Below are 22,475 nucleotides of genomic sequence, written 5' to 3' on the forward strand. Positions count from 1 at the left end.
TGAATGATTCAGCAGAAGTGAATGCATCAGCTTCCCTTAGAATTAGATGAGAGGAGATAATAACCCCAAGTTCTGTCGGCTTGTGTGGAGAAAAATTGTAAAAGATCTTACAGTAGAGGACCCATAACTTTTGAATTCAAGTTTCCATTGCAAAAACTAGTATTATTCAGATTGGAAATGCCACCTTGTCTAGTCCCCCAAAAGTATAGTCTTGAGTCAGACACATTACTAAGCTTTCCTTTTCCTACTTGCACAGGATGGCAGCCTGTGCAAGTAGACCTTGGTTGGTGTGGGCTGAAGACGCAGCTTGGGGAGTATTTGGAGACTTACCAGATGTTAACTACCTTTAGTTAAAGGCTGGTGAGTCTGCTGGGGCTGTGTAACCTCTGCAAGGAGAGGTGATCCTCAGCAGGCTTTGCTAGACAGCATTTCCTGCTTTATAGGGAAATGTAACTCAGGTTTCATCTCTTCATAGTAATAAAAATGTCAGTTGAGTTGCTTTTGAAGCACTGGGAGGGGGTGAGCGGGGGAGGAGAAATCCAGTAAACTGAACAGAAAGATTGCAAACGTTCCCAGGCATTGCCAGCTGGCTGTAGATTTTTCTTGGCTCTTGTTGCAAGCCCTCTTGAACTATATGATATGCAAAGGCTCACGATGGCCCCATAAGCAAATTCTTTGAGGGAAAGGATAACGGTGTCAAAGCTCTATGGCTTTTACATCAATTATGCTACAAGGAGAGGTGAGTTTTTGTGGCATAAAAATACAAGGCTGTGTGTTTGCAAAAGACTTTAGTCTTAGTTTACCTCTATTTACAGACTCCCTCGTGTGTTTGTGTCAGTGATACAGTCAGACAACTCCCTCTGTCCCTTGACAAGCATACTAAGTGCATGCCTGCAATCTGGAAAGTCAGTTTGATGCCATCTGGTCAAGTGCTAATGAGGCTGCTGGAATGCTGGTGTCAAATGTTACCTTAACCTAAGCAAACTCCATGTGAGATGATGCTAGACTTTTCCTATGCCTTTCAAATGCTGGCACAGTTGAGCTCTGAACATGGGATTGATCACGAGTTTTCTCAGCTGCTCTGGGTGATAGAGGGGTGGGGCATTCTGTACCAAGAATGCAGCTTATGTGGGTGGTACCAATGTGCAAAGACAGCCCTGTACTGAAGTTCTTCCCTGTAGTAGCCCCAAATGATAAGCAGGGGCTTTACATCTGTTAATTGCTCATGAGACTTCCATCTGATCTTAAAGCTTCAATTATTTATTTCATATGAATCCTTTCACAATGTCTTCAAATATTTTTGCCTATGAGGAGGTCTTGTCCCTGGTGATTTTTCTTCAAAAAGGTATACAGATGTGTCACAATTGTAGTGTAACAGAACTTGCTTGAAATTTTGGGTGGTATGTGCTTGACCTATCTTTTATTAATAGGGCAACTTGATATATGATAACATCATGTCTGAATAGCCCCTCTTGAGTGTGAATGGGAACAGCTGGTGAGTTTCAGTGTATGATCTCATGCCAAGCAGCATTCAAAGGAAATCCTATCACTCTTGCATTGTTGACTGAAATAATCAATTTTCTATTCCTTTGTTTTTCCTGAGTTTTCCAAGTGATAGGCCTGAGTTTTATTCTCAATTACATCTGAAGGTCAGAGCAGTGTTGAAAATCTACACCCTTTCCAGTTTGTGGGATGTGCGATCTAGGCCACTGGACATTTATCGGAAGGACAGAAAAAAAGATGTTGATTACAGAAAGTTATGAAGCCTCATGAAATGAAGGTTGGTGGTGAGGCTGAGGGAGTGTGAGTTTGCCTGTCTCCAGTAGGGGCTGACTGCAGCACTGATCAGTGTGAATAATTCACTGCTGTTTAACAAAGTGCCTTTGCCCTGCCCCTTGCTGCCTGCCTTAAGGGTGCTCCTGTGAAAACCCCACTATCATGAACATCTATGTACTAGTGCTCTGTTCCCTACAGAGGTACAAGGGTCTTATTTATGCATTGCCATCAAGAGGAGAAAGTTTGTTGGATTTGTTAAGTCTGTGATTTCATGTATCCCCTCTTTTACCTTCCAGTTACTCTTTCTTGTATTCAGGAAAATAATTCTTAAGCTTAGTGTCATGCAGTTGCTACTTGGTGTTGTTAAATGATTAATAGCTAACATATCTAATTATTGTGTGTTGAGTTAACCTGTGTGCCTCAGTTGTGATCTGCCCCTGGAGTGGCAAAAATAGAATTAAATCCAAGCACTGAGGAGATTACTCCAGTTTTAGAGATGACTAACAGAAAAAGCACAATTGCTGCAGTGAATGCTGCTTAAAAATTTTTATACAAAAAAAAAAATTAGTTCAACATCACTTAATAAAGTAGAAGGCCAGGTTTTACACAGTTGCAAATAAAGTTAATACTCTATTGCTGTGGCCATACTGATCTTTCCCACCATACATCTCATGTACTGCACAGAAGAGGCAGGAAGGAGAGCTTTGCACTCTGGGCCCACAGAGGTGCTGGGCAATGCTAAGAAGATGTTCAGATGGCAGATGGATGTTTTCACAGGGACAGACCTACAGGCTGTGTTTCACCAGGACTGTCTTAACACTTAATAAAGTTGTTTCCTATTTTATTGGCTAAACAGATACTGTTCTGTGAAGCAAAGGGAATAGGACACATCATTGTGCTGCTCTGAGAGCAGAGGAGGGGTTGCACTTGGCATGCTTGTGTGCATGTCTGTACCATGGAGGAGTCCTGTATCTGCTCTATCTCCTTGCCACTTTTTGGAGTTTCTTGGGGGTGCCCTGGGAGGCCTCATAAGGACTGCTTAGTGAGTCAGCTCTTATTTTCAGTAACTAGAACAGCATTTGTGATGGCCTGCAATAAACTGAGCTCCTGCAACTCATCTCAGATACTGATTTTTTAAAAGAGTTTGGGTACTGGAACTTTTCATCCTTTGGAAAAATCTGTTTGGGAAATGCTGATACCATTGGATGCTTTGCTAAGCCAATGGGAAAATCCGAGCCTTGTCATCTTCTCTTAAGGTTTTTAAATAGGTATTGTATTTAATCCTCTTACAGATACAAAGATCATGCCAACTGACTATGCAAAGTGTAGAAAATTTCTCCTGGATGCTCCTAAAATGTATAAGCGTATTTTTTCTGTTTCCTAAAAATTTTATTGTCCTTTTACAACCTGTTGGAATTTATCTGCATGGTTTTGGTTTGGTTTGAATCCAAGAATTCTGCTTGTAGTTGTGTCAGTGTGGTATTTAATCTGAATTTAAAGGCTGAAGAAAAGTTGTGTAGTGCGTCAAGCTGAAGTAGCTGCCACTGCCCTAACTGGTGTCTTGCTGTATAGAAACATGGAATGGTTTGGGTTTCAAGGGACCTGAAGGATAATCTCAAGCCCTCCCTGCTGTAGGCAGGGACACCTTCCTCTAGATAAGGTTGTTTAAACCCCCATCTAACCTGGCCTTGAGCATCTCCAGGGGTGGGGCATCCGCAGCTTCTCTGGGAAACCTGTTCCAGTGTCTCACCAGTCTCACAGTAAAGAATTCATTGTATCTAATATGAACCTGCCCTCTATCAGTTTGAAGCTTTCCTGCCTTGTCCTTGTAAAATATTCCTCTCTCAAGGACTACATGTCCTTGTAAAAAATCCCTCTCCAGCTTTCTTTTAGCCCTACTCCCCTTTAGGTAGTGGAAGGTACTCTAAGGTCTCTCAGGAGCCTTCTCCAGCCTGAGGAAGCCTGACTCTTTCAGCCTGTGTTCATTAGAAAGGTTCTCCAACTTCTCCAGCCCAGCTCTGATTGTGTTCATTTAGCACTGCTCTGGAGTCATTCCAGCAGGTCCACATTTCTTAAGTTGGGTGTCTCTGAGCGGGATGCAGCACAGCAGGTAGGCTCTCATGAGAGAGGAGTAGAGGGACAGAGTCACTTCCCTCACCATGCTGGCAAAGCTTCTTTTGATGCAGCCCAGGATGTGGTTGGATTTTTGGGCTGCCGGGGCACTTGGCTGGCTCATGTTGAGCTTCTCATCAGCCAACAAGTTCTTCTCAGGGCTGTTCTTGGTCCATTCTCTGCCCAGTCTGTGTTTATGCTTGGGATTGCCTGCCCCAACCCAAGTGCACTTGGGAGTCTCCTGTTTCCTTGCAGAGAGGACTCACATTTTCCTTTGTTTTCCTTTTATCACTGATGTACCTAAAGAAGCTTTTCTCGTTGCTTTTGCTGTCCCTGGCCAGATTTAATTCTCTCAGGGAGGTTAGCTTTCCTAACATGATCCCTCTTTGCTCAGACAGTCTCTATCTCTCCCAGGCTATCCATTCTTGCTTCCACCCTCTTCAGGCTTCCCTTCTGTGTTTCACTTTGTCCAGGAGCTCCTTGTTCCTCTGTGCTGGTATTCTGTGGCCTCTGAAGGCTGTCCCTCTATCCAGCAAAGGTGGCTCAAAGACTTGGGAATCAGCTCTTGAAGGGCTACAGTGTCCCAGACAAGCATGTTAACATAATAAAGAACTTAATAACCTGCAGCTATTGTGACCTGCTGATGACCTAAGCTGCTCCCACATGGCCCACCCATCACTATGCACATAGTAGCCTTATTTAGATGATGCACCAGTATGGCTACACAGTTTCTTGTTGGTTTTTGGGTGGGAAAAGGTTACTTATGCCCTTCTGTATGGGGACTATTCTTTTCTCTCTTGTGTGAAAGAAAACCATGTGCTTGTTTATTCTCCCTTGTCTAGAGAAAGCTCTTTCACTGCTTTTATAGTGTTTGTCCTTTCCTTTTGAACACTGGTCATTTATGTTTTCTTTTCTGCTTCCCCAGTGTTGAGTCCTACCTTTTCTACCCGCTTTCCCTGAATTGCTCTGTTTCTCCATTGAATTCTGTTTCTGGCCTCAGAGTTATTTTCCTGTGTTTACAGGGGGAGTAGATATGTATGTAAATGGAGTTGTCTTTGCCATGGTAATATGATCTTCAAAGGCTTGGACTTCAGTCACTTTGCTGCATTCTTTACATAAAATGTTTGTCTTGGCAAGTTTCGGCCAACAGAGTGCTGCAAGGGCCCAGTCCTGCTAATTGCCTTCTGCTCCCACTGAACTGGTGGGGCCTGTGTGCATAGAAAATGAACTTTAAAATTAGAGTTGCGTGGTCCTTAGACAGTTATGTTCATGTTCTACCATTTTGCCCTCTCTTTACTGAGGTACTCTATTGAGGAAGAGATCACTGGATCTTAACTTTTTGTGACCATTTGGTGAAAATACAGGAGTTCATAGCAGTGGAGGAGGGTAGCTCAGTTCCAGTCCAGCATGGAAACCTGTATGTAGGTAATCCACAGGGAGTCCTGAGTTTGAGGCATCACCACCTCTTTTTGTACCTGTTTTTGTCTTTGCCATTAAAGCTGGTCAGTGTGTGCTATGGGCTAACAAAACAGGAGCTGACATGGGCAAGAAGCCTGCACACTCCAGGCTTAGGGAGAGGTTTGCTGGGAGAGGATATGTAATGTCAAGAGCAAAGCAGGAAGAGAGTACATCAGTAGCGTGTCATCAGCTTGTACTGCAAGCCCCACCCCAGCACAAAATTCTCAGTGGAGAATTTTGGACCTCGGTGGACCTACACCTCAGAAGAGATCTGAAAAGTGATAAAGAAGTGAACACAGGGATGATCCTATTGCAGCTTTCTCTAGCCCCTCAGTCTGAAACCTTTTCTGTGTTCTGATACTTTCCTGATCTTGGGACTGTGGAAAATGAAAAGGAACTTCCTGCTACTGCCCTTAGCTCCTGTCCTGGTTTTCAAATAAAAGGTCACATACTGGGGGTTACCCAGGCTCCCAGCCCACTGGGTGCTTGCTTAGAGCATGACTCCTCAAATGTTACCTGGAAGAACTGGGAGGAGGGAACAGTGGCACAAGATGGATGGAGACAGATGATTCACAGGATTTTTTTTTGTAGCTATCAGAGCTACAGTCTTACAGAAGCTTTCATCAGAGGGTATTAATTGATATAGTTACAAGCGGTACTCTCCATTTGCCCTGGAAATGGAGAGTGAAGCCATTTGTAAATGCTGATGTATAAACTGCTGTAGCTGAGGGGGGTGTTCTCAAAATCCCACATTCCAGAATCAGCTGGCCCCAGTTTTTTGCTGCTTGAATGTATATGAAGTACTGTGATTTATCCAGGCCTCAAACTAGTCTAGCTGTTTAAGGTAAAAACCAGAGTTGTACAACTATTTAGAAGCTATAGTGAAATAGCACTAAAGTTGTATCAAAAGGTGTTTAAAAAAACCCCACAAAATATTGTGAAGATGCCTGCCATGTGGATAATTTAGCATTTACATTGCTGTGGGGTGTTCAGACATGGCTCTGAAACAGTTGCCTTTTTACTTAAGAATGGTGCAGCCAATTGCAAGCATAGGGAGAATTTCAGCAAGGGGAGAGTGTGTTAATTATCCACACAAGATGATCACATTCAGTGCTGCATTTCATGTGTTTTCATATCCACTGAAGCAAAGCAAGAGAAGTGTTGTGCTGGGGCAATGTGCATGCATGGCTTAGAGCTGAATAGATGTAAATGGTTAAAAAGGGGTTCTCTGCTAGAGAGGAGGAGGGGAAAGTAAATGTGCATTCCCAAAAAAGTACATTCCCAAAATAAAAAGCTTACATCATGGACCTCTTCAGTTTTCCCACACTTCTTCCCTAATTATTGTCCTGCAGGACAGCTGATCTATTTCAAACAGGAAGCTGTTTACAGATAACACTTGCAACTGTTTTGTCTGATTTGTTGAACTGTCGAAAAGAAAAAGACAACCTCTTTTCAAATTAAAAACTGTCAGACTTCTGTAAACAGCAGCAATGAGGTTCATCTGTGCAGTGTCCCTGCAGGCACAGAGTGCTGTGCAGTTCCCATTCTCTCAGCAGCCATAAGGTAAGAGACTTTTATGCTTTCACTCTGTAAAAATATGTAGAAGAAAAAGTTTGGATATTTGTTACGCAGCTGCTTTGTATATGGCAAAATATGATTGGCAATCCCCAAATAGAAGGGGTAGGTAAAGGAAAAAAGAGCTTGCTTGAGTCTATTGGATAACATTGGACTTTTCTATTAAGAAGCACCCATGTGGGTTAGATCACTGAATGCCAGTTTAGTTTAGGGGGGGATTGTGTTTAAAATGTACAAATGTCATTGGAAGCGCTCACTTTCCTTTTAGCAGGAAAGGACAAAACAGTACATGAATTTTAACTTCTCCTGCAATTGAAACTTATTTTACTCCATTCTTGAGTTGTGATTTCTAGTAATAGAGACAGGCAGTTGCCTGTTTTCCACTTTGAAAAGTGATCTTTTAATACAACTGCAAAGCAGAGAATGAAGACTGGCATTGCAGAAGGGAAGGTCCAATAAGGGCTGGAATTACGTAGCTGGGCAATTAAGAGCAATCTCAGTGAAAACAAAATCATGTAGGGAGTAGTACCATGCAGAAATGCTTAGTGAGATATAAGGGTGTATAGTGACACAAAATCTTGGTCCAAGTGAGCAGGAATGAGTGAGAGTAAGTCATACCTGAGTAAGGAGCCCGGCACGTGCCTGCTTTTCAGTCACGAACTATGAAAACTAGGATTCATAATGGACTTTCAAGTTTCCATTCTGACCTCTGTGCATACACATGTGTAAATTTTGGAGGAGGATTGTTTTCTAGCAAAATCAAATCACTGTGGAGTACCTAACTTTACTTGTCATACAGTGAAATGGAGCAGCTGGACTGGAAATATTATGACTTTGTGGATTGGTGTAAAACACTTTGGTTCTTGGGTATTGAAATATTTTTAAAATGTTACAAATGTAAAAACTGCTGCCCTATGTTTTCCTCTCTGTAGCTGAGATCTTTGTATTTAATATGTATGTGATTGTTTACATGGTTATGAACATTTAAGGCATTATAGTAATCAGAAAATATAAAACAAACACTGATTTAAAGTTGATACAATGATACTATCCCTAAAATTTTAGTGTGATACTGATGCAGCATAAATAAGGTGTGCCAGTGTTGTAGACAAGAAGTCAGACTTCCAAGTTGAGTATTCCTTTTAAAAATGTTTGGACTTTCATAAAATTCTTAGATGTATCTGTTAAAATGAGTTTATTGTTTTAGTTCTAACATGAAAGATGATGTATAAGTTAAATTCATAGTCAAAACAACATTTTAAACATGACACTCCTATAGTCAACAGAGAAGTGCTCTGTGGAAGCAGCAGAAATCTGTGCAATTTCTAATTGTATGCTATGTTCAAGGCTATTTTTTCTGATTATTTTGTGTGATTTTACACTGTTTCTAAAGCTCTTTTTAGTCATCTCTAGGGCTGTCCAAAAATTCTTGAACCAGAATCCTTTTGAAGTAGGAAGACTTTTGGCAGAGTAGCTTTTTAAAGAAAAGTGTCAGTTTTCTGGGATAGTTCAGTTCTTTTGTCAAATTATTTTGGCTGAAAACCAGGGGAGTTTAGCCAAAAACATTCTCATGGTGTCTCTTGGGAAGTGTAGTTTGTGCTTTGCACTGCATTTCACTACTGGCTGAACCTCACAGCTGAACCACACTTCCCGTAAGGCTGTGTGCTCAGGGTCTCGCTATTTTAATTTCCCTTGATGAAAGGAGTGTCAGGGTGTATTTTGGAAAAGTTAGTCTCGTGAAAGAGGCACAGACTGGGCTCATAAGGCATCAGCTGGTTGATAACTAGTTGGCAGCTTCTTAAAATTCGATTGTTTCCTTCTGCTTTGCACGAGCCATGGGCCATCCTGGTTTTCAGCCATGAGAGTAGGACCCTTCAAGACAGTGCCAGCAGAAGGTTTAAAGCCTTTTTTTGTTTTTGGCCATGCAAACACCTGTACAAGGGAGAAAATATTTAATAACATTTCTAGGGCTTTGTTAATGCTTCTGCCAACTTTTGTACTGAAAGTGTTCCATTTTATATATTTGGAACTGAAAAATGCAAGGGAGTATGGCTGGATGTTCAGATTTTTTTAAGAACTCTGAAGAGGAAAACAACCTACTAGAAGCCTGAAGCTTTAGAAAGAGGTGGTTTTGAAAACCCAGCAAGGGGTCATCTCACCCATGTAAGTGACTCTTCAGAAAAATCTAGTCCTGGGTCATTTGCCTATAGTTGTATAAGATGTTTGTAGTCAAGAAAAGAACCGAAGTTGATCTGCTTGAGCACTTCATCAGTGCACAAGTCTCTTAATTTTTCCATAGGATCCAAGGATCCTTAGCTTCTGGGAATATTTGGATGCTGCTCCCTCAAAACTTTATCAGAAGATTGGTTAGGAGGTCCATAGGGTGTCCTGAAGGCCAGGACAGAGCAGTATGACAAATGGTGAGGGGTTATAGGGTTTACATTGCTTTTCTTCTGCACTGAATCATAGAATGGTTTGGGTTGGAAGGGACTTTGGAAGATCTAGTCCAGCAGCACGTGAAACAGAGGCACGAATAAATAGTTTCACAGTGCTGCAGGCTGGATACCAGAGTCCAAACCAAGAACTGGCTGTGCCATATGGAGTGAGTGGAGGAGAGCTAAGGGCTGAAGAAAGTGACTCACCAGAGTCAGACAAGTGTGTGATGGCCACAACAACCATCTGAAAATTGCTTCTGAGAGGTGTTCCACAGTTCTCTCTGCTGGACGTGGATCAATTCACCATCTTTAGTGCCAAATGCTGCAGGAACTAGAGTTCTGGAAGGTGGAAGCTTACCTTGAATTTGTGTGCTGAGTTGTTCTTCAACATGCAGATTGTGAAAAATGTCTCTGAGAAAAGTGTTTTCTACAGTTCTCTTTGAGAGCTAGACTGCTGCTACCCAGCTGTCACATAATAACCTGCTGTGTGGGACCACTTACCCAGGAAGTAGGAGGTCTAAATGCAGCTCATTGCACTGCTCCAAACCTCCACCTCCCAAGGAAAGGTGCCCTTGTAACTAACCAGCATGGTAATTTGGGGTTCTTGGAGGAGACTGAATGATTTTGGATGTGTTTCCTTGATGGAAATGTGCTAGGTGGGAGAAGAATGTCTTGTTATTCTTCTCAGGCAAGATGTTGACAATCTCTGGTCTGTGCAGTAAGAAAAGCTTAGATACACAAGTTTTCCAGTAAAGCCACATGAACCTCCTACCTCTCAAGGTGGCTGGATTGTTAGGAGATGGTTTTGGATGCTTTGTTTGAACCTGGGATGAGGCCACAGAGAGAGATTCAGAGGTAGTGTTGCCAGTGTTGAACTTAAGCAGCTCTCACTTGGAGGTTTAGGGGAAATGAAAAAAGGGGGAAAAGGATGGAGAGTGGAAAGAGAAACTGCTTCAGCTTTGGCTGTTTTTTGAAAAGGGACTTGGAAAAATGAAGCTGTATCCACAGATGTGCTTAAGTTCCTGGTGCCTGTCTTTGGTCTTAGGTATGGCTCTCTCTGTGATTATTTTCTTTTTGTCCTGTTTGCTAATTGCAGAATAAGCATAAATAGTAACAAGAACAACAACCTTCAGACAGTACTCTGAGATTTTCTGTTTGAGTGATTTTCAGGCTTAGTTGTGGACCACCCCAAAATCTCCTATGATGGTGCATTTACTATGATTTTAGTAAATACTGAAACTTGCTGACAGTAGGTATGCATTTATTCATCTTTAGTGGACTCTTTAGAAATGGTCTATGGGCCTCCAAGAGAACACAGATGAGAAGTTGAATGCCAGGATCAGTCTTCTCTTTGGAAGGACAAAATTATAAAACTGATTGTATAATTCTTTATTTTACTTTTATCTAGAACTTTTTATTATCATCAGAGAAAGTTTTGTAAGAGATCTAATTTTTGGGAAATAAAACAAAGAGCTTTAAAAAATTTGATATGAAAGAACCAGCATTGTTAGGTGGCGCAGTAATATTAGCCAATGAATTAAAAACACCAGACAAGAATCTAATGAAGGCCTAACACAGGAAACAGAAAAAAAAAAAGCCTTATTAAATAGGAAAAGAAAAATGTGTATCAATGAGCTTTGTCAGAATGGTGTTAATAAGAAAACAGGTCTCTAATGGGTCACTAGAATGGAGCTATGTTTAAGAAATATTAAGGAAACAGATACTGAGAACATGTGAAAGAGCAAGAGAAGGACTGATGGTGCATGCTGAGGAGACTTCAGAGTGCTGGATCTGCCAGCAGCCCCTCCACATGCACTTGCAGTGTTTCTCTGTAGCTGTGCAATGAACTTGCAGTTTAAAGCTAATGTAGAGATTGAATGAGATGATGTAGTGAGAGCCATGCTGTGCTGAAAAACCTCTTTATTGGAGGTTATCTTCCTTTGCAGTTTAGTATCTTCATGAATTGGGTTTGTTCAGGCAGAAGAGAAGGTTTTGGGGTGTCCTAATTGCAGCCTTCCAATACCTGAAGGGAACTTACAGGAAAGATGGGGAGGGACTTTTTTTAAAAAGACTTGAAGTGACAGGACAGGGGGAAAGGGCTTCAAACTTTAATTAAATAGTAGAAAAATACTCTTTACTGTGAGACACTGGAACTGGCTGCCCAGAGTAGTTGTGGATGCCCCATCCCTGGAACTGTTCAAGGCCAGGTTGGAGCTTGGAGCAACCTGGTCTAGTGGAGGGTCCCTGCCCATGGCAGGGAGTTTGGAACCAGATGACCTTTAAGCTCCCTTCCAACCTAGGCCATGATATGATATGTCAGAATTGCCTTTTATGTCATTGTGGAGTGTCAAAAACTCTCAATTGTCCTTCTCTACTTTTATGACTGTCATAAAAAACCTAGAGAGGGGCTTGGTGGGCAACTGGCCTCCAGCCATGGCCAACCCACCACATCTGACAGACTGTCTCCTAAGCAACTCCAAGTTTAAACATGCATTTGCCTAATTACACTTAATGTACAAGTGATTGCATTCACACTGTTTCTTGATTTTAGGGAAGATGACATTAAACATTGCAGCTCCAGTGACTGAGTACATGGACTTTCTGTTATGTATAGAACTGATGCCTCTGTATCTTTTTGGCAGCACTGTGTAACTGTGGCAAGTCTTGGTTTTGTTTTCATTTTTCCTTTCCTTAAGTCATCTGGTGGATGTTGGGATTTCAGGTCAGTCTACTCTTTAACACCACTGAAGCCTTTTATTATACTGGTAACTGCACAATCAGAACAGTAGCATTAGTTTTTGCTCCTGTAAGTGCCCTATAAATTCTGAGCAGACAAACGTGGAGGTTTAAGTGATCACTGCTTAGCTGTTCTGCAGCTTCTTAATTGGTGCACAGCTGCCCTCTGGTCATGTTCTCACTGTGTGAAAGGTACGTCTGCTGCTATTGTTAGAGAATTTGCTGAGTACCAAAGCAGTGGAAATGCCAGTAGTTATCACTTACTTAACACAGCTTGTTATATTATTCCCTTGAAATGTACATTATTAAAATGCAGAAATCTCTCAGGGCAGTTGGTTAGATGGAAGGACTTCAATGAAAAAATTTCTAAGGGGGTTGTCCTCCTCAAGAATCTTTTGGTAGCAGAAGCATCATGATATACATTTAAGGGAAGTAACACCTTCTTTATATGAATTCAGATTAACACCCTTGCTTGCAAATTGTGTTCTTCACATTCTGTCTGTTTACTTCTGAATTAATATTTCAGGTTTACTAAAGGAGATGAGATTGTCAAAAGCATCTCAAACTGCATGCAATCCCTTGTTCTCCTTCTCAAATTTTAAAAATATTTGTCAACCAGTGCATTGTATATGATAAAGTATTTTGAGTGCATGTGTTGTGGCGTGTCTAAGAGCTGCTCTGGGAGGTTTTGCCACTGAAAGATATTTCCACTGGGTTCCTTTTGGCAATAGCTTTTACATTAGATCATGGCTATTGCCAATGATATAGACTGATTAGTGAAAGTCTGCTGTGGCATTCTAGTGTAAGAATACTTTGACTTCTGAGAACTTTGTTAATGTCTAGAATTGAGTGCCTTTTTGTGTGCTTCAACTAAGTCACATCAGACACATAGAAACCTGTTTATTTTCCCACTGCATTTTGCTTCTACAACCATTTCTGTGTACCAACCATATATTTTCCATTAATGCAGGCAGCTGTTTTGATAAGTTCCCCTTTCTTTTGCCTTCTTTCCCTAATCTGTATTTGGAAAGGTGTGTCAGAGCTCTAAGAGTAAAAGGACACTGGGTAGTACTGTTGCTATCAAGATCACCTGTCACTTGTCCAGTGAAGATATAGAATCATAGAATGGCCTGGGTTGGAAGGGACCTTTACAGTCATCTGGTTCCAAACCACCTGCCATGGACAGGGACATTTTTCACTAGACCAGGTTGCTCAAAGCCTCATCCAGTCTGGCCTCGAACGCTTCCAGGGATGGGGCATCCACAATGGGCAGCATTGTGAGTGCATCACCCCTCTCACAGTAAAGAATATCTTCCCAGTATCTAATCTAAAGCTACTTTCAATTTGAACCCATTCACTGTAGTCCTGTCGCTATGTGCTCTTGTAAAAAGTCTTTCCACATCTTTCTTGTAGATTGCCTTTAGGTACTGGAAGGCTGCAATTGTTGACTCCAGGAATCACAAATATCTCAGCCTTTCCTTGTAGGAGAGGTGCTCCATCCCTCTGATCATCTTTGCAGCCTCCTCTGGACTCACTCCAACAGGTCCATGTCCTTCCTGTGCTGGTACCCCAGAGCTGGATGCAGCCCTTCAGGTGGGGTCTCAGCAGAGCAGAGCAGAGGGGCAGAATCCCCTCCCCACGCTGCCTCTGATGCAGCCCAGGGCATGTTTGGCTCTCCAGGCTGTGAGGGCACATGGCTGGGTCATGTCCAGCCTCTTACCCCCTCACACCCCCAAATCCTTCTCAGCAGGGCTGCTCTGGATCTGCTCATCCCCAGCCTGTGTTGATACCGGGGCTTGCCCTGACCCCGGTGCAGCACCCTGCCCTTGGTCTTGTTAAACCTCAAGAGATTCCCATGGGCCACTTCTCCAGCTTGGCCAGGTCCTTCTGGATGGCATCCTGTCCTTCAGGAGTGTCACTGCACCACAGCTTGGTGTCATCTGCAAATCTGCTGAGGGTGCACCCAATCCCTTCATCCATGTTACTAATGATGATATTAATTACGTTGGTTCCCATACAGACCCCTGAGGGACACGACTTATCACTGATGTCCATCATGACACTGAGCTGTTCACCACCACCCTCAAGATGTGATTATCCAACCACTTTCTTGTCCATCTAACACTCCACCCATCAAATCCCCATCTCTCCAATTCAGAAAGAAGATGTTGTGGGGCACCATGTCAAAGGCTTTACGGAAGACAAGATATATGACATCTGTAGCCCTTCCCTTGTCCCCTGATATAGTCATGTGTAGAATAACATAGGATCACATGTCAAGTGTTAGTTGGGCTCTCAGCCTGAAAGTAAAAATAACCTTTTGTTGAAATAGCATTGACACTGCCCCAGTTCAAATGCAAGATTTTGATCATCTTGCCCCAGTGTTTTGTTATATTGAGGATATCACTACAAGAAATACACCCTTGTCATTTGAGGATAACACTCTTGGATCCTTTCCATAACTCTTGGTGGCTTGCATGCTATTACAAAATGCCTGATGTTGTTTTGTTTCCTGTGTTCTGTATCTTTTACTGATTATTATTTTCAGCCTAGTATTTTGCCAATCTTTTCTTCTTTTAAAATGTTCCCGCTCTCATTATGTGCTGGGTTGGTTTTTGGTGGGTTTTTTTTGGTGGGTTTTCTTGTAGGTTCTTGTTTGTTTTGTTATTGTTTGTCTGTGTGCGCGCGTGCATGTGTATGTGTTTGTTTTTGTTTGTTGGGTTTTTTGTGGTTTTGATGTTTGTTTTTTTGTTTGTTTTTCTGGTAATTTAGTCCCTTGAATTATTTCACTTATGTATCCTCCTGTTTTCTCTATGCTGCTGGCATGCAATGGCACAGTTTTGTAACACACTGAAGGCCATCTCAGCTGCTGCCAAGGGCATTCCTTTCCTTGGCCGACATAATTTTTTGCAGGAATTATGGCCATTTTATCCTTGCCAGGAACCAAGGAATTAAATCAACTGAAAAACAACATTACAAGCAGAGGAATATCTTACTGCTGGAATAGCAGCCTGTGCTAACTGGGGTCAGCTGGCTGTTGGTGACAGTACAGAGAAGGTGAGGCTAATGTGTGACTCCAGCAGGAAGCCAGGCTGCTGTTAACCCTCCTGTAGACAGACTTAGCTAATTAGCAGTGATAGGACACCTCTCACCTAACTTTACATACCTGCAAGGCTGAACTAGTGATACTCAGCAATGAACAGGTATCTCCAGAGTCAATTTTCTATATTGGGATGAAATGAATCCCTGTGCCAAGGTGCCTTTCTCTGACTTGGCTACACAGTGTTCAGGATGATTTTCTCAGTGACCACCTAAGCCAGAACAGTTAAATCCCCTCTAAGGGTCTGTTTCAAACTAACCTCTGCTAGCTGGGAGTCTGGACCTAAGCAGAGTTGTCCTGATAAATAGGCATCTGCTAATGGCAGCTGTGTTCTGTCCTGTGGTTCACTTTTTGAGGTGTCATATTTGAAGCACTGGGAAGAACTGGGAAGCAGTTCAAGTGGTGTCCCTTTATTCTTAGAACCTCCTTTAATTGTAGTTGTCACTTATCTAATGTGTGAGAAAAGAAGGTCAAGATCTGTTTCTGCTCTTTCTTGTTTTTTCTTCTCAGTGGGGAGTAGGTTATTGTGACAACCAAAAGAAAACCTTTTTCCCATCCCCTTGCCCTCTGGGATGGTGCCATTGCTCCTCTGTCGTTTCTTTGCTACTCTCCCCTGGTCAGACCTCTAATTTTTCCCTGTTGCTGTATGTCTGCTAGTAGTGTATATCCTATGACTTGTCTCTTGTTTTTATTCTTCCTTTAATATCATAAACTGCTTTTCTTAGATTTTGTCTTCTCTCTGGATATTCCTGACCTGTCCCTATGATTTATACATTATTCAATTGTGGGAACATAAAAACAGAAACCAGAAAACTCATTTTACCCAGTTATAGTCAGTGTCCTACCAATAGGCTGAGCTTGCTTGGTCATCAGGCTTCTTCTCTGCTTCCTTTCATCCTCTAATGTAGCATGCCTGAGTGTAGTCTAATTTCACTTGTTGTGTCCATCCAATGTGGGCAATTACTCTCTTGGGGAACTGGAGCTTTGTGTTTCAATCCTTCTAAGTTAAGGATCTTCCATAGTTGTTACTTCACACCTTTTGGATCAATACTTGAATGGCATTTCTGTTGTGCACAAGGCAGGTGCCACTGCTGGCATGGCTGGGATGATTGGATGGGGCCTTGGTAGACTTTTCTGTCTCTTCTCTACACCTCCCAGAATGGAACTGCAGGACTGGGACAACCCCTTCCCAGGGTGAGTTTGCCTTTTGTCCAGTGCCCTCAAGAAAACAATGGTCAGGCCCACCCAGGAAACCTTCCAAACACCTCAAGAGTGAGAACGTGTTGCAAAGTGTAAGTCAGGTGGGAATAATATTGCACAGATATCCCAACTTCTGCAGCTAGTCCTAAGCCTCTGTGGATGGCAAGGACTGAAAAGCAATGCCTTAAAGCTCCATAAATAAAATTACAAATGAATATGTTCATATTATGTATTTATTCATGTACAGAAATATTCCCTGCAGCATTCTCCCCATCATTCACTGATTCTTGGTGAATCCTTGATTTTTTATTTCCTACAGATAGCTGTGTGGGGATAGTATGAAGTTCTCATGTAATTGCTTTATAGGAGTGGGAATGACACATATAGGAGTGACACATTTTAATCCTATATTTTAGAAGAACTGATAGTTAAATTAGAACCCTGTACACTAGTTTGTTTGCTTGTTTGTTTGTGGTTGAAAAGACAAAACAATTTGATCTGACATATAACAACGATGGCGCCCTGTCACCGACATGTTTTATGAAAAATCCTTTCCTTAGGATTTTTCCCTCCTGAGAAGCTGAGAGGCCTCAAGAACAAAATACAAACAATTCTTTGCTGCTGTGGAATGCACCAGGTGGATCTGTGATTGGTCTCATCAGGTTGTTTCCAATTAATGGCCAATCACAGTCCATGTGTCCAGACTGTCTCAGAGACAAACCTTTGTTATTGATTCCTTTTCTATTCTTAGCTAGCCTTCTGATGAAATCCTTTCCACTATTCTTTTAGTATAGTTTTAATATATTATATAACATAAAATAATAAATCAAGCCGTTTGATACACGATGTCAACTTTCTTGTCTCTTCCCTCATCCTGGGACCCTTGTGAACAATACCACAGCACCCAAAATCACAAATTATTTTTGTAAAATATAGCTGAAGGCAGAAGAGATCTTGTAATCTAGTAGAGACTTTGATTGAAACATTGCATGGGAAATTCTGTTTAGTATTTCTTGTTGTCTCTGACCACCAATTTACATAAAACCAAAAATGTACTTGAGTGTTATTTTCTACCAAAAAATCCATAGATTATCTAAAAATCCATAGAGAACTATTGTGAAAAATTTGGCACTCAGGTTCCATTTCCCTCTAGTTAAAAGTTTTGAAAACTTGCTCCTTTCTGGCACTACTTCATCTCACTCTTTCTGAAGCCTTGTTTTTACACTTTCAGTACAGATGACAGTAAGTTAATTCTAACATGAACTCATTGACTTCAGCAGAACAATATCAGGACGAGATTTGTCCCAGTTTTAAAAAACATTCTTCTTGATGAAAAATGAGACTATCTACATCTGATAAGGGCATCTATGTTGACAAACTAATGATACCTTATACCTCACCAACACATTGTCTAAGGAAATGGTTCTGTTGTGCCAGTATTAAATGTACTTTGGGGAATAACCAAGCAGTTTGCTTTTTAAGTAATGCTGGCTTCCCATCAACTTACACTCACTCTTTTGTCCTCTACAGCAAACCTCGCTGTTCTCCAGCATCATCAGGAGCTGAAATGTGTTATGTCTCTGCTTTATGCTACTGCATGCTCCATAGGTTTCACAGAGGCTTGGTAACCACGGCAGTTATGGTCCTCGTTTTTGCAATTCTACAGTATTAATATTTAGGAATTTTTTTCAGTCTTTCAAGTCCATTGCTTTAACCTTTAAATCAACACGTAGGATTGAAGTGGAGAGCATTGCAATGTTAGGATAATGATCACCCACTGTTTAAGCAGCTTTGTAATTGATTCTGATTTTTATAGTCCAGCTAAATGGCAAATGTTTGATTACCCAAGATAATGTGCAAGGGAACTGAGAGGACAAATGAGAAAACGCTTAGATAAAGTAAAAGCATAGCTACAAAACATCTGTAGGTTAAGAAGATTAATAAGGCTGTAATGGAGAAAGATGAGGTCACTGACCCAGGTTTCATCTCCAATGTGAAAGACTTCTTCCCCAGGGAATGATCCACATCCCTTGGGCCAAGGGGTGAAACACAACTTGTGCCAACAGTGCTAGAGGCTTGTCCCTTCTGCTCCTCCCTTCTTCCCCCAGAAACCTGTCCCTGGTCTGAGGTGGGCCCTGGTGGTAGCCCTGGAACCTAATTTTTTTTTTGGTCTTTTACGGGTTCAAGATGTTTGAAATAGCATGGGGACTGTGTTACAGCCTGCTGTTTTGTGGGCATGTGTAGCATTTCCTAGAATTCAGCTTAGGGCCTGCAGGTGGCTTGAAGATACATGAGCTGCCGGAGAGTTCTGCCAGGGAGGTGTTGAGATGTGGATGACAAGGACTCAAAAAGTCAGGGAGTGAAAACTGTTGAAAGTTATTGCTGTGTCTGTAGTGCTGACTCAAACCAGCTTGGGAAAGTCACTCACCAAATGTGGCTGTGGTTCTGCAGATTTGTGTGTCTGTGCCAGAAGCATACTCAATTCAGAATATAGATAATTCAGTTCAGATACTTGAGAATGAAGTATAATTTTAAAAATAACTGCAAAAAAAAAATCATAGTGTGAAAACTACTCAGTGAAATAAAACCATCTCAAAGATGAGTCCTATAGGATTATACAGAGGATTAGAGTTACTCTGTAGCTATTGGCTGGCTGAGCATTAATGCCAGCAAGCATCACTTGTCTTCTACATTTTTCATCCATTAAGTTTCATCTTGGCAGATCATCTGCATTGTTTCTTCTAAGTCCAAAAATAATGCCATAGAATTAGCCACTGGCGCTTCTGGAGCCATTGGAAGATACAGGGACTTCATGCATGAGGCATTAGCTGGCTCAAGTGCTCTCCAAGCTTTCCATCCCCCCAGAGTTGGAGGGAAGTGTGGGAACTCAGTGAGTGCCAGCTGGCCTGGCTGGTCCTGCAGTGGTTTTGAGTGAGCCTGTGGGGCCTTTGGGAATCTCCAATGACCTCTCAAGGACTTGTCATTTCAAGTTTGGCTTGAGAAACCTCTTGTCTTGTGGTGACTGAGGCAGATTTCCTAAAGCTGAGAGGTCTCAAAAGTTGTTTTGAAATGATTGTGCTGGTTGCATTGATGTGTCTTCATTTCTGATGGAAAATGAGGCACTTAATTTTAATTTTTTTTAAGGAAGTGCTGCCTTTTCTTGTCCTATTTTTTTCCAATACTTTCAGCTTTCACTGATTTAATGGCCACTGCTAATAACCATGAATTTTACTTTTGACCCCTGCATAGACAGTGAGAAAATATTCGTGCTTTTACAAGTGCTGAACATGTCTAGGTTTCTCTCTGGCATTGATTTTACCAATGCTGAAGATATTCCAAATTCCAGGGCCAAAACAGTGTTTGAAAAAACAGCTTGGTCCTCCTTCAACTGAGGACCAGTTTCAGTGAGATTTAGTTTTCTTAAATGACTTTATGCATCTAGGTCTGAAGGGCTTGAAAGTAGGTCAGAAAGGCAAGAAATTTTCTAGGATTTGAAAGTGAAAGTGTCTGCTGTAGCACATACCTGGAGATCAAACTCACAGAAAGAAATTTTAGCTGCAGAGGGTTTCTTTTGAAAGAAGGGAGAGATGGAGAAAGTGATATACAAGGTGCTTTTGGCTTGATTTCTACTGTTAATCTGCCTCTTGACTGCAACCACAGATTCTAGAGGGTTTTTAATATGCAACCTCCTCAGAGATTCCCTCTGTTCGTGGCTCTTCTCAGACCAAGGTAATTTCCCCGAGTATTCTTATGGACCTGGGTGTTGCTACCTGAATTGTACTAAAGAAGCTTCTTTTTCTAGAAAAGTCCATTTCCTCTGTGAGTTGAGGTAATATGTGGTAGGGTGGGGTTGAATCCCCTCTGTCTCTGAGACACGTAAGCCCAGCAGCAGACAGCGGGCAATGTGCTGAAGCTTTGTTGGAGATTTTGTTTTTCCCAGAAAACCCTTCATATGTGGCTGCTGAGCAGAGCCAAGAAGCAGCCTTGGCAGTTCTCTGCTGCTTCATGTCTGTCTCAACTCTGAGCTGTGTAGGAGTTTGCAAAGGCAGATTAAAATTTGACATACCTGGAGCCTTTGATCTTTCAGCTGGAGTCTGGGTACATCTAAATCCTCATAAAACGCACACAGGGGGGATGATGTTGCCTTTTATTCACTAATGCAGGGACAGGAGCACCACCGTAATTTCAATTTCTTCCTCCATCTCAGGCCATTTCATTCCACTCTCCAATTTGTCCATCAAGAATCCTTATCACCAGTCTGCCAGGTGCTCATGCTGAAACTCCCTCATTTCCTGGCTTTCAGCTGGGTATCTGAACCACTTGGCTTGAAAGCCTCTTTGTCTGATCTTCTGAATCCTGGAGTACTCCCACTGCATAAAAAAGGTGGGATATCCTGCCTAGGATGTCCTGCAGGCTGGTGACCAGGTGTTCTCCTGGAAAAGGATTGTTCTGTCTAACTACCTTGTGAACTGGCTAACACTTAATATGAAGTTCAGAGTTGCACACTTAGGCAACACAGAATCTGAAAAATACGAAAGCTAAAACTTAAGGCATCATCCAGGCTGAGCAGCCCCAACTCTCTCAGCCTGTTTTTGTAGGAGACGTGGTCCAGCCCTCTGATCATCTTTGTGTCCCTCCTGTGGACACATTCTAACAGATCCATCCCTGGCTTTATGGTGCACCTTCTCCTTAGCTCCTGTACCTCATCCTTGAGTGGCAAAAGACAATTTTGCCCAGTACTCTTGAGAAGCCTCAAGTGATCATTGCTGCAATTGTGACAAAACTTACCACAGCCTAAATATTTGAGCAGCAGTTCCACTCTCTCCTAGGTATTCTTTCTGGTTGGCAAAGCTTGTCTGTGAAGTAGCTCATGCCTGACCCATTATAGGACTGCATGGCAGGTTGTGGAAAACCCCAGATAGTCCTTGTTCCTCCCTTACCCCATGGGAAAATGACCAACATTACCCAGGATTACCTTTTCCCTAGGGTTTCCTGGCCTACTGTAGCCCATCAGACTATGAGTGTATTGAGATCTCTTGACCCAACAGCTCTTCCCAGCTCTAAGCACAGACAATTGTCTTTTAAGGTGTGGTCCTCCAGGTGCAGGTTTCTCTCCTTTGGAAAGAAACCTGGGGAAAAGATTTGGGTTAACACGGGCACACAGCATACACAAGCCTTTGCCCCAGACCTGGATGAGCAGTAAGAACTCAGGGGTATCTTGTGGCAACCCCCTGTCCCTGTCCCTCAGTGTGGATGTAGCAACAGATGGTGCAGCAAGGGGGTTGTGAGGCACAGAAACCTGGCCTGTAACTCATGCATTCCCCTTCACTCATGAAGAAGGAGACAAAGTCTGCTCCCATCAGATTCCCTTGCTATGGTCTCCTAGGGGATAATGGAAGCACAAACTGGACAGTAATTCAGAGGGACAATTTATTCCCCCAACTCCAAAATCATCTGCTTGGCCTTGCTGCTAAGACATCTGTTATGCCAGTTAATTTCTTCAGGCCATCCCAAAAATAACAGTTCTGCTCTCCTAGCTCCCCAACATGCTGAGGCATACAGACCCACATACTGGTCCCACACCTGTGCCTAATCCTACCTGGCTTATTTTTAAAGGAATTCAGGGAGTGGAAATTAATATAGCCCAATCTTCTTGCTCCAGATGTAAAATGCATTTGCCCTTATGGTGGCTGTAAAAGATGACAAAAAACCTGTTATGACTTTCAGCTTATTTGTGTGTTACTGAGCTCTGGTTAAGGACAGACTGGAAAAATATATCAGAAGTACATAAATAACACTTTTATTTGAAAATACTTTGTCAAAGTATCTTTACAGGCCTCCTAAATACTGGTTTTTTACAGTCCTTTCCCACAAACTCCATTTCTGTTTGGTTGTTTTCTGGGACATCTCTTCACAGCCTAATTTCAGGCAAGCCATTTCACTTGTCAGCTTTGACTAGGATGTGTTTCAAAGGTGATTCTCTTCAGGAGTTATTGAAGACTCTGATTCAACTTTATTGAGTGATACAGTGAAATATTACCTGCCTTCCACCCTCAATGACTGATATGAGGGCTATTGTATCA

General features: G+C 42.1%; 1 protein-coding gene across 2 annotated transcripts in view; it reads left to right on the plus strand.

The window, feature by feature from the left end:
* Positions 1–6,681: 6,681 nt before the first annotated feature.
* COLEC11 (collectin subfamily member 11) overlaps positions 6,682–22,475 on the plus strand; it is a 38,937-nt gene continuing 23,143 nt past the window's right edge. Inside the window, exon 1 of one of the 2 annotated variants that reach the window (XM_018920484.3) lies at positions 6,682–6,909. The gene's annotated coding sequence lies outside the window, so the exon portion shown is untranslated. The remainder of the gene's footprint in view (positions 6,910–22,475) is intronic. The other variant, XM_009094970.4, reaches the window with a different exon arrangement.

The sequence above is a fragment of the Serinus canaria genome, chromosome 3 (genome assembly GCF_022539315.1).
Source record: "Serinus canaria isolate serCan28SL12 chromosome 3, serCan2020, whole genome shotgun sequence".
NCBI classification, from domain to species: Eukaryota; Metazoa; Chordata; class Aves; order Passeriformes; family Fringillidae; genus Serinus; species Serinus canaria.